The sequence below is a fragment of the Furipterus horrens genome, unplaced genomic scaffold, assembly GCF_987537825.1.
Source record: "Furipterus horrens unplaced genomic scaffold, mFurHor1.1.pri manual_scaffold_6, whole genome shotgun sequence".
NCBI lineage: Eukaryota > Metazoa > Chordata > Mammalia > Chiroptera > Furipteridae > Furipterus > Furipterus horrens.
Window position 1 is genome coordinate 63,536,117 of NW_028327176.1, and position 13,016 is coordinate 63,549,132.

Below are 13,016 nucleotides of genomic sequence, written 5' to 3' on the forward strand. Positions count from 1 at the left end.
AGATGTCGATTCAACACGGGAGGAGACAGATACCGTGTCACTCCCGAGTCGGACTGCACAGCCATTCTCGGCGGTGCAGATAGACTCTTAAGAAGCTACACCATCGTCTCTCGAGACGGGCGGCTGCCGACGACGACTCTCCTGAACTACTTCATCCATCAATTTATCAACAACCCCATTTTTTTGTAAATTATATAATATTTATAAAATAGCTGTTTCTTTTCTGAGGCACCCAGCTAAGCTCCTGACCCACAGAGACTATGACATAATAAATAGTGTTTCAAGTTACTATGTTTGGTGTCATTTGCTTTGCAGCAATAGATAACTAATAAAACTGTAGTTCAAGCTAACTTACACAAAGTTTTAACTATGTCTGGAGAAGGGACATCACCTGTATTTCTTTTTCTTATACAATCCAGGTAAGAATGTTCCAAATCTTAATTAAATGGTCTAAAGATGCTCTGTTCCTCCTCTTTTTTTGAGTCACAGATTTCAAAAAAGAGTTGAAAACCAGAATGTTTTCAGGGTTTGTGAGCAGCGGAAGCTGAGATTATCAAAAGCCTATTGGGTGTTCAGTTACTTTTTAAAAGAAGTTTTCTTATCTTGCTCTTTTTTATCTTGCAAATCTTGACAATTCACACATATTAGTCTTCTACAGAAATTTTATAATCAATCTGATAAAACATCCACTGTAAAATTTTCTTTCTTTGAAAAAGAGTAAAATAAATTTATGAATTAATTTGGAGAAAATTGTCAGATTTAAAAACAAATATTCCTATTCATGAAAATAGAACATCTCAACTTTACTAGGCATTTCTTTGGGACATATCTTTAAAAAATGTATAGATTTTTTTCAGAGTTCCTTTACATTTGTAATTAACATTATTTCAAGTGTTAATATTTCACTTGATTTTGTTTCTGTATAAAGATAGGTATATTCAGACACATATGTGCTTTTATTGATCAAAGCACATCAAAGTTTTATTGAAAACTTTCTCTTTAGAAACTTCTTTTTTTAGCATTTCAACGGTAGAAAAATGAATATTAAATGAAACTGTTATTGGTTCAAATATATTTGGGAAATTTCTAAGTAAAACAATTATATATTTAGTAAATGTATAATTAGATATATCAAAGCTTTTAATATATTAAAGTGCATTGGAAATTCCTAAACACCGAATATATTTACCTGAATCTTTTCCATTTTTTCCATTATAAGACTTCCCCAGTGTTCTGCCTGTCTTTGAGTCTCTGCCATTCACAAACGATGGCTAACTTCTTGTTAAATCAAGCTCTGAAAAAAATAGGCTTTGCCTATTTTCATTTACTTTTACAAATTCAGTAGATATTTGATGAGAGTATGATTCTCTCAATTTTGATGTTAAGGCTCAATTAGCATACACTCATTTATCCATGTAAATGCACATGCACTTACACACAGCAATCATATGCATGTGTAGGTACAAATATATATTCATATGTGTAAGCTTTTAACTATGTGTGGAGCAGGGATATAATCTGTATTTGTCTTATACAATACAGGTAAGAACGTTCCAAATCTTAATTAAATGGTCTAAAGAAGCCCTGTCCCTCCTCCAGACTGGAATTTGCAGGGAATTTTTTCTCTTATGAGATAGGACAAGTTCTCTCTTGTATATTATTTAATTACTGACAAAGGAGTATTAGTGACACATGAAGGTTCATTGATGAGTTTTCAGATTCTGTGGGACAGCAGTGGGAGAAGTTTTACCACATAGTAAAGAGTAAGACAATTTATAACTTTTTATTTTTTTATTTTTATTTTTAAGTATATGTTATTGATTATGCTGTTACAGTTGTCCCAATTTCTTTTCCTTTTGTTTCCTTACTTCTAGTAATCCTCTTTCCTCCAGCATCCCACCCCCCCACCTTAGTTCATGTCCATGGGTTGTCCATATAAGTTCTTTGACTTCACCCTTTCCTATATTATTCTTAACTTCCTCCTGTCTATTTTGTACCAATAAATTATGCTTCTTAATCCTTGCACCATTTCCCCATTTCTCCCTTTCCCCCTCCCAGCTGATAACCCTCCAAACAATCCCTGTACCTATGGTTTTGTTCCCATTCTGGTTGTTTGCTTGATTTGTTTTTGTTCTTATTTTTTAGATTCAGTTGTGAGTTTGTTGTCATTTTAATGTTCATAGTTTTGAGTTTCTTTTTCTAAAATAAGTCCCTTTAACATTCCATATAATAATGGCTTGGTGATGATGAATTCCTTTAGCTTTACCTTGTCTGGGAAAACTTTATCTACTGTTCCATTCTAAATAATAGCTTTGCTGGATAGAGTAATATTGGTTGTAGACTCTTGCTTTTCATCACATTGAATACTTCTTGCCAGTCTCTTCTTGCCTGAAAAGTTTCTTTAGAGAAATCAGCTGATAGCCTTATGGAAACCCCTTCATAGGTATCTCTCTGCTTTTCTCTTGCTGATTTTAAGATTCTCTCTTTATCTTTTACCTTTGGCATTTTAATTATGATCTGTCTTAATGTTGTCCTCTTAGGGTCTAGCTTTTTGGGGACTCTCTGTGCTTTCTGGACTTGTATGTCTATTTCCTTCATCAAATTTGGGAAGTTTTTCTTCATTATTTTTTCACATAAGCTTTCGATTTCTTGCTCTTCCTCTTCTCCTTCTGGCACCCCTATGATTTGGATTTTGGTATGTATAAAGTTGTCCCAGAGGTTCCTAAGCCTCTCCCCTTTTCTTTCAATTCTTGTTTCTTTAATTTGTACTGATTGACTGTTTTTTTCTTCTTCTTTCTTTTCTTCCAAATTATTGATTTGAACCTCAGTTTCTTTCCCTTCACAATTGTTTTTGTGTGGATTTTTCTTTGTTTCATTTAACATAGACTTCACATCTTCCCTTATGCAGTCGACACATACTTAAGCATATTGGCAAGTCTGTGAGCATCTTTATCATCAGTGTTTTGAACTCATCTGTTTAGTTGGCTATCTCATTATCACTTAGTTCTCCTACTGGAACCTTGATCCAGTCCCTCTTTTGAGCCATACTTCTCTGTCTCCTCATCTTGATAGGCTCCTGTGTTTGTTTGCCTCTGTGTCTTAGGTAGAGCTGTCGCACCTGTTACATTGTAAGGGGCAGAGCCTTAGGCATTCCTCATTACAGGGAGACTGTTTTACCATGTTGTGACACTGGGGGAAGGGTCTGAGAGGGAACAGTGCGACTTGATCAGCACTTGCCCTTTTTCCAAGCAGTTCTCCACTTCCCATATGTGACTGGTGCCCCTCTAGCTGTTGCTCTGGCCATTGTTCCCAGAATGGGGTGGGAGTGGGGGGGTCTGTGGAAGTTTTAAGACCATGAGGCCCCTTTAAACAAGGGGACTCTGCTGAGACACTGGCAGTTTCTTTATCCTCCCCAACCCCCACTGATTTTCACAGTCAGAAGCAATGAGGCTTTATTTTCCCTGGTGCTGGAACTGTGAGCTGTGCAGTCAGGTCTGGTGCTTGGAGTGCTCCCTAGGTATCCTTCCCTACTTTTTAAAACATGTGACTGTGATTTCTGCTGGCCTGCTGCTGCCACCACCACACAGCATCCTCTCCACCCTGACTCTGACCCTCCTACCTGTCTTTATATCTTTGTTGGACATCCATGCAGCTTTTCTGGAACTTCTGGTTGTCTCTATTTTTGAGGTAGTTGTATTTCTTCTTAGTTGTGGAGGGAGATGCAGTGTGTTTGTCTAGGCCTCCATCTGTTTTGGAAGTCTATAATTTTTTTATTTAATATGTATCATTTCACTTTCTTTTCGGGTATTTGTTGTTCTATTTCTTTTTCCCTCTACATCCCTACTCCTCTTCTGGCTCTTTATTCCTTTAACAGATTTCTTCTCAAAACTCCTAATTTCATTTTACATAACTATTCTTTGTGTGTGTGTGTGTGTGTGTGTGTGTGTGTCTGTGTGTGTGTTGAATACAAACAAAACTTCAGTAAAATACTCTAAGCTGTTGGTGTTGGGCAGAGGAAGGGAGCACAAGTACACATGTGTTACATATAATCAAGTAATTGTGTTACTCAAATCCTCTATTTGATCTGTCAAATTCTAAGGGCCATGCTTAGATTTCTGCTCTGGTGTGTGGTTCTGTCAAATAGTTCTTTCTATTTTTTTAAACAATATTCCATGCTCAAGGGCTCAGGATCATATCAGGAGAAGATAATGTTAATATGTCTTATTACTGTTGATGTTAGCTTTCATCACTTTAGTTGACATATGCCTGATTCCTACTGTAACATTACTGTTTTTCTCTTTTTAATCAATCAGTATTGTAGGGCAGATACATTGAGACCATGTGAGTATTTTGTTTCTCCTCAGTCTTTCACTCACTATGTTTTTGTTCATTAATAAATTAAATCTTGCCTGCAAGAATTATAAAACATTTGCTTAAGGGGGAGTTTATACTCTTTAAATTCTTTCTCTGTTTATTAATTGGAACTCTTCTATAAAAAATAGCTGCCCCTTATCCTTTATTGAATTATAAAATTTAATTATTTGTATATACCAGCATTTATTCATGGTAATTTATTATTTAATTGACAAGTATTTTCAGCTACGGCCCTTTAGCACTTCTGCTTTCCTCCTCTTTGTTCTCACTTGTCCTCGCCCATTTCAGTGCCTCTGAGCTTTCCGGTGCAAGTTATTTCAGACTCATCTTGTTTTCTTTGTGCCCCCGTTCTTCAAGGCATCAAGACAACCTGTTTTTACTGAAGAAAGGTGTCAAAAAACATTTCTAAATATTTATATTTACACATACAGTAAATCACATATAAACACATCTACAGCTATTTAGGTATATTAAAAACTACGAGTTCATTCTGACACCTGTGATTCCAATTGAAACCACAGGTTTGATTTAACATCCCCCCTCACTCGTATCTGTTTTTGCCCAAATCTGAGAAATGGTTCTCATTAGAGTTAATGATTTTTCTATCTTATGAAACATCTAAATTAGTTTCAGAATTGCTATATAATTTTCCTGGGAAAAACAAATTTACTAACTAGTACATAGAATTTATTACAGCTTATTTTGTTTTTGTTCTTATAACATTGAATCAATCACAGTTTCTAAGTTACTTTAGTTATTTCCTCACCCACTTCACTGTGGTTATCTTATTCATACAGTTAGGGTTATTTGTTACAGTTAAATTCTGTTTTAGGTTTTAATACACAGTGGTTGATTTTAATTGTTTATGTTTTTATTTTAAAAAGGCACATTACGGTTCTAAGAGTCAGAGCTATACACAAAAAGGCTTACTCATAGAAATGTCACTTCTTCCTCGTTCCTATTACACCATTCGCATTCCCTTTTTCTTATCCTTTTTCTAACCATTTAATGATTTCACTAATACCTACATTTTTATTCCTGTGTTTATTGCCTTCCTTTTCAAGGCCCTGGGATAATTTATACAGCATTGGCACAATCTAGTCTTCAAACATTTTGTAGCTAATCCCTGTGAAATTTTTTGGGCTCGTCTGCCAATTTGTCTTTTATGGTTTTCAAAAACCTCTTTGTTTCTGTTCTTATTTTCTCTTTGTCATTTCTTATTAATTATATTTCTACTTTCTTATTTTAATCAGAGTAGTAATGGATTGTTCTTTCATAAGAAAGGCTTTAATTAATATTCTGAACTTAATATTCCACTTGTCTCTTACCTTTCTCTTTGTGTAAATTCTTTTAATTTTTATTTTTTTGTTGTTGTTGTTCTTTTTCTAGTTTTCTGTACTGGAAATTTAAATAATCTATTTTCATTCTTTTTATTTATTTTGATAAAAGTGTTTTGTGTTAATGGCTAGTTTAGATATATCTCATAGATTCTAATATGCACTATGTTTGTTATCACTGTTTTTTGAAAAATTTAAATTTGAGTTTATATTTCTTCTTTACTCCAGAAATGTTAATAGAAAACATATTTAATTTCCAAACAGAAGGGCTTCTCTGTCTTTTCTTTTTGTTAGTAAATTTAGTTTTATGACATCATGACCAGAAGTGGTTTTCATAATATTTCTATTATAGAAATTTTTGCTGTTTTATTTATTATCTAAAATATAATAATTTTTGAATGTACCATGGGTACTTCAAAAGAATGAGTAAGTAGTCTTTATTATCAGCATATAGAGTTTGATATATAGCCATAAAATCTGTCATATATTTTCTACCCCTTCTGTTCTCTTTTATTGTCCATCTGATCTCTCTTTTGTTGAGTGTTGTATTAAAGCATTCTATTGTTAATGTGGTCCTATGTCTATTTTCATATCCTGTTCTATTCCTGTGGCCCTGGCTGGTTTAGCTCAGTGGATTGAGCGTCGGCCTGCGAGCTAAGTGTCGCTGGTTCGATCTTCCAGTCAGGGTACATCAGAGAAGGAAAACTCTGACTCCAAAAAACCTCCGCTGCCTTGCGGCATACCTCTTCAGGGGAAAGGCTAAGGGAGTAAACCCCGACAGAAAATCTGGAGCCGGAGTCCCTAAGGCGGTTTGACGTTGTAGTCAACACCGGCAACTCCTGCGGCGCACCTGAAGCCAAGCTGTATCGACTCCGTCTTTCCCTTGGACCCTTCAGCTGCGAAGAGAGGGGGGGTCTGCTGCATGGGCAACAGCAGACCCTCCATATCACCCTGCCCAGGCTCTGTAGCTTCAGCGTCATCGCAAGATGTTGATTCAACACGGGAGGAGACAGATACCATGTCACTCCCGAGTCGGACTGCACAGCCATTCTCGGCGGTGCAGATAGACTCTTAAGAAGCTACACCATCGTCTCTCGAGACGGACGGCTGCCGACGACGACGACGACGTTCTATTCCTCACAAAAGTTGTGGTTTATTGGGTGAATGAATATTCATAAATATTATAGCTTCATTTTTAATTGTACCTTATTTTAAAATTTAAAAAAAAATCCTCACCTAAGGATGTTTATTGACTTTCAAGAGAGAGAAAGGGGAGAGAGAGAGAGAGAGAGAGAGAGACATGATGTGAGAGAAAAACATCTATCAGTTGCCTCCCATGACCCTGGATGGACCCTGCAACCTAGGTATGTGCCCTGACTAGGAATTGAACCCCCAACCTCCTTTTGGTGTACATGACAATGCTCTAACCAAATGAGCCACACAGTGAGGATTTAAATTGTAGCTTTTAGTATTAAAAGGTGTTCTTTGTCTTGTTTAATTTTTGAATTGGACTTCTATTTGTCTAAAATCAGCTTTGCGGACTTCTGGCCAAGATGGAGGCTTAGATGGACGCGCTAGGTATCCCTCTACAACTAGAGAGGAATACAACTACTTCAAAACAAAGGATAACTAGAAATTCCAGAAAATAAAACTACACGGAAGCCCAATATATGAAGTTATAAACCAGCGGCGCCCTTTGGGCAGGTAAGAGTGAAAGGGGGCGGTGCTGTTTGCGGTCGCACCTGGGACAGCGGCGGGGAAAACAATCCCGGCTGCAGTCGAACCCCTGGCAGCTCGCGACCCCAACGCTGGGGAAAGCAGCCACCACATCGCCTTGAACAGTGAGGCCCAGGGGGGCGGGAGGACGGATCCCGGTCTCCTAGCGGAATAACTGTGTGAATCCATCTTGGACCCCTGCCCCCAAAGAAAGCGCCACAGGGCTGCGAAATAGGTCGTGGACAGGCACCGGTCACTGGATTGTGACAACAAAGCACCACGGCACAACAATAAAGGTTGCCGAATGGCGCCGGTCGCTGGGTCATTACGAGTACACAGGCACTGCCCCCTACAGCCGGCCCAAGAAAACAAAACGCATCTGTCAAAATGAGGCAGACAACTATAGAAATCCCGGTGACACAGCTCACCAGGCAACAGATGGAGAACCTGACAGATGAACAGATAAGAAACCTGTCAGAGGCTCAGTTCTGGGCCATTGTTATCAGGTGGCTTACAGAATTCACAAAAGATCTGGAAAAAGATGAGAAAGAAGCAAAAACACTCATAACGAAAGGAACAAAACCACATACGAGACAGATGGTGAGGAAAAAAAATCCAGAGTTCATTTCAACAAACTGGAATATGGAGAAGGAACAAGCAGTCAACCAATGCAGAGAGAGGAAATGGGAAGCAACGATGAGAGGATCAGAAACCTCTGGGACAGCTATAAAAGGCCCAACATAAGAATCATTGGTTTGCCAGAGAGCGAGGAAGATGAACTAGAACTTGAAAAAGTGAGTGAAAATATAATAAAGGAGAACTTCCCAGACTTGGGGAAGGAAATAGACTTACAGGTCCAGGAAGCACAGAGAGTTCCAAAAAAACTGGACCCAGGGAGAACTACTCCAAGACACATTATAATCAAAATGTCAAAAATTAAAGATAAAGAGAGAATCTTAAAAGCAGCAGGAGAGAAGAAAAGAATTATGTACAAAGGGGTCCCAATTAGACTATCAGCTGACTTCTCAAGGGAAACCCTGCAGGCAAGAAGGGACTGGCAAGAAATATTCAAAGTAATGAAAATCCAAAACCTACAACCACGAATACTCTATTCAGCGAAATTGTCATTCAGAATAGAAGGACAGAGAAAGTGTTTCCAGGACAAAATAAAACTGAAAGAGTTCATTAGATCCAAACCACTGTTATATGAGATGTTAAAGGGACTGGTTTAGAAAAAGGAGGATCAAGACAATGAAATCTAAAATGAAAACTGCATCACAAGAAACAACAGAAGCTAGGGAATTGAAACAAAGGCAAACTAAACAGGCAACGAGAGTGGAAAAAGAACTATAGGTACGGGGAACATATTGGGGGGAGGTCAACAGGGAGGGGGAATGGGGAGAGGGAGGGAGATGATATAGGAATTAAGGATCATGGTAGGAGGGAATGGAATAGACAGAGAGAGGTTGAGAAGAACTGTATGCACAACTAATGGACATGATCTAAAAGGGGGGGACAACTGGAGGGAGGGGGGCCACCGGGTGGAGGGGAGCAGAGGGAAGGGAAATTGACACAAATGTAATATTATAATCAATAAAACACATTAAAATAAAGTAAAATAAAATAAAATCAGCTTTGCTTCCCTGCTTTTTTTGTTGTTTGTTTTTATTTCCCTGGAATACTTTGATACATCCTTTTATTTTTAGTTGTTCTGAATCACTCACTATTTTTTCAGTATGTATCTTATATATAGCTTATAGACACTGTTTTGTGAGAAAATTAAAATAATATTCTTAGTGGGTCAGAGAAGTGAATTTACATATATTATTATGATTCATGTATTTTATCTCAATTCTATAATAATTATAATTATGTATATTTTTATTTTTGCTATGCCTTTTTCTATAAGTTGTGTATATGAAAATATAAGTAAATATATAAATATATAATTACATATGTATATATTCTTTATGTTTAACATTTTGAATTATACTGGATTCTGTTTTCTTATTTAACCTTTTACTATGTGGCTTATCAATTTTTATCAGTATTCTTTGACACTCCTATCTCCAATACAGTGAACTTATTCTATTTTCCTTTGGTCAACTTCCTTGTCTCTGTATTTTTTACACTATTTCTAACTTTATTATAACATATAACATTGTACTTTTTCTCTCTTTTCAATTTTTAAAATGTTAGATGTACACTTTATATTTTAAAAAGCTCACACTTAGTCCATTTTCTGAAGTTTTTCAGTTGTTAATTTCCTGGGTAAAGCTCATCTCATAGTCAACAATCCCTCAAGAAGGGCTAAGAGTAAAGAATTCATCCCTCTCTATCCCCTCGCATTGTCTTGTAAATAAATATATTTACAGTTGAATTTCAATGACCTTACCCCATAGTGGAGTTCAACAAGTCCTTGTGCCTTATTTCCTGTAAATTGTGAATTGAATAGAAAATTAGATAATCTTGGTCAGATTCAGATCCATTTTTTAAATATTGGCCTGTGCTTAATGTTCACTGGCCAACTGCTGTTGATTTTATGCTTGAATATTGACCCACTAAAATAGTTTTATGTAATTTTTGTGAGAAAACCTAAATATTTTCAGATAATACATCAAGAAATAAGATATATCTGTGCTATTATAAAGATTGTTGTGTATTTATTATGTTCTAGTCAGTATTTTTCCATTTTATTTAAGTTAGTATGAATTCAAAATGAACACATTAAATAACTGACCTGGGTGATAAGACTGATGGGAAAGAACTCAAGATTTAAACCCAGGTGACTTTTGCTATATGATGCATATTTAATCACTGTGCTACACTGCTCTTCACATTTCAGTTATTGGCGAAATATTCATATCACACTTAATAAGCTTCATATTCTATCTATTCTTAACCCAATTTGCACTATCAGAAATATAGAAGAAAAAAGATTTGTACCAAATGAGAAGGGATTTTCGAGGTTTCCTAAATATTTGGTATTAGCATCTGTCTCTCTCTCAAAAAGGAGCATTATCCCTCCACTTTTGGTAAAATGTATAAGAAAAACTAAGTGGGATATACAGATATACAAGATATCACAAAAAAATGTATCCACACTTTAATAGCTGGTAACTTGCTGAACTGTTTTTGTTTTAGATTTAAGGGTTGAGAAATAATGGCTGAAAACAGATTAAGTTTTGAACCAAGAAAGTTTATTCTGAAGCGCTATTAGAAGTATGAAAACACAGTGGAAGTGCAGAGACAGGACTGACAGTGTGGTGCGGCTTATCCGCACATAGATTCATTGGGGCTTTTTTTCTTGCAGTTACTGTAACTGGTGCCACGTACTTGAATTTACTGCAAAAATTAGCCATGCCATGTATTCGTGAAGATTTTCATGATGAGGACTTTTATTTCCAACAAGATGGAGCACCTCCACATTACCATTGTGATGTAAGGGCCTATCTTAATGAGAAACTGCCAAACAAATGGATCGGGCAAAATGGTCCTGTAGATTACCCTGCACGTTCACCAGACCTCACACCACTACACTTTTTCCTTTGGGGATTTCTCAAGAATAATGTTTAGGCTAAAAATCCTTAAACCATTGACGAATTACAAGTAGCCATTGGAAGAAAATGTGCCCAAATACCAAATGAAATGATTCGTGATGTTTGTGATTCCATTGTTTTGCATTGCCAGCAATGTCTAGACCAGAGTGGTCATCAGTTTCAAAACAGGCGCTAAGTATAAAAGAGTACATTTATGTAGTTTATTGAGAGTGTTGAAAGGGAACTGTATGCTAATAAATAGAGACTTTATAATCATTAAAATTAAGGATACATTTTTTGTGACACCCTGTATTCCAGGAAGTATACTATATGTGCTATTGGAGTGAAGATTGGGGTTTGAATTAGACTTTTGTTAATGAATCAAAAGTTAAAAACAAGTCTAGAGAAACACAGGATATTTAATTTATACCTTTGTTATTCAAGAAATTGTCTAGTCCTTGAATAAGGTTAGAAACAGTGTTATATCACTGACCAAACAATAATAAAGAAGGAAATATTTTTTTGAAATCTAGAAACTGATACATAAATGAAACTGTAGGTTTCAATCAGATGACTATAAAATGAGGGAGAATTCATCTCCCTATGACAAGATTCTGGCAATGGAAATATTTGAGCATGCCTAATCTAAAAACATGTTACCTGAAAATTACCATGTGGGTATTTATGAGAAATGGCAGACCTAAAAGCAGTTTACATGCAACAGGCTTGATAATTCTTAACATGCTACTTATTTTTGTGGATACAAAGAAGTGTAAACATTTCTTTTGTCTTTTTATTGTTTTTTCTATTACTGTTGTTCCACTTTTTCCCCCATTGCTCTCCCCAGCCCTTCCCACCTCTTCTCCCACAGTCCTTCCCCACCCCATTACTGCATGGGTCATTTATACTAGTCCCTTGACTAAACCCTTCCCCTTCTTTATTCTTCTGTCCCCTTCCCCCTCCCCCTTGTCACTGTCAGTCTATTCCTTGTTTACTTGCCTCTGGTTGTAATTTGCTCATTTGTTTGTGCTGTTCAATCGTGTTCTGTATTAGGTGATAAATGGTATTTGTCTTTCACTGCCTGGCTTATTTCACTAAGTATAATACTCTCCAGTTCCATCTACATTGTTGCAAATGGTAGGAGTTCCTTCTTTTTTTCTGTTGCATAGTATTCTGTTGTGTAAATGTACCACAGTTTTTTGATTCAGTCATCTACAGATGGGCATTTAGGCTATTTCCAGCACTAGGTTTTGTGGATAGTGCTGCTTTGAACATAGGGGTGCACAGGTTCTTTTGAATTGGCATTTCAGGATTCTTTGGGTGTAATTCTTTCCAATTTGGATGCCTTTTTTTTCTTTTTCTTGTCTGATTGCTGTGGCTAGAACTTCCAAAATCACATTGAATAACCTCAGGGGCAATGCTCTCAGTTTTTGCCCATTGAGTATGATGTTGAATTCAGATTTCTTATATATGGCCTTTGTTTTGTTTGAGGTATGCTCCTTCTACTTCCATTTTGTTGAGTGTTTTCATCATAAGTGTGTGTTGTACTTTATCAAATGCTTTTTCTGCATCTATTGATATAATCATGTGATTTTTGTCTTTCATTTTGTTTATGTGGTATATTGTTTATTGATTTGTGAATATTAAACCATGCTTGCATCCTGGAATCAATCCCACTTCATTGTGGCATATGATCTTTTTAATTGTTGCTGGATCCAGTTTGCCAATATTTTGTTGAGGATTTTAGCATGTATGTTTATCAGCGATATTTACCTGTGGTTTTCTTTCTTTGTTGTGTCTTGATGTGGTTTTGGAATTAAGGTAATACTGGCTTCATAGAAAGAGTTTGGGAGTTTTCTCTCTTTTTGATTTTCCTGGAATATTTTGAGAAGTATAGGAGTTAGTTCTTACCAAAATGTTTTGTGAAATTCACCTGTGAGGCCATCTGGTCCAGGGCTTTGGTTTGCTAGGAGTTTTTTGATTACTGCTTCAACTTCACTAGTTGTTTTTGGTCTATTCAGGCTTTCTGCTTCTTCTCGATTCAGTTTCA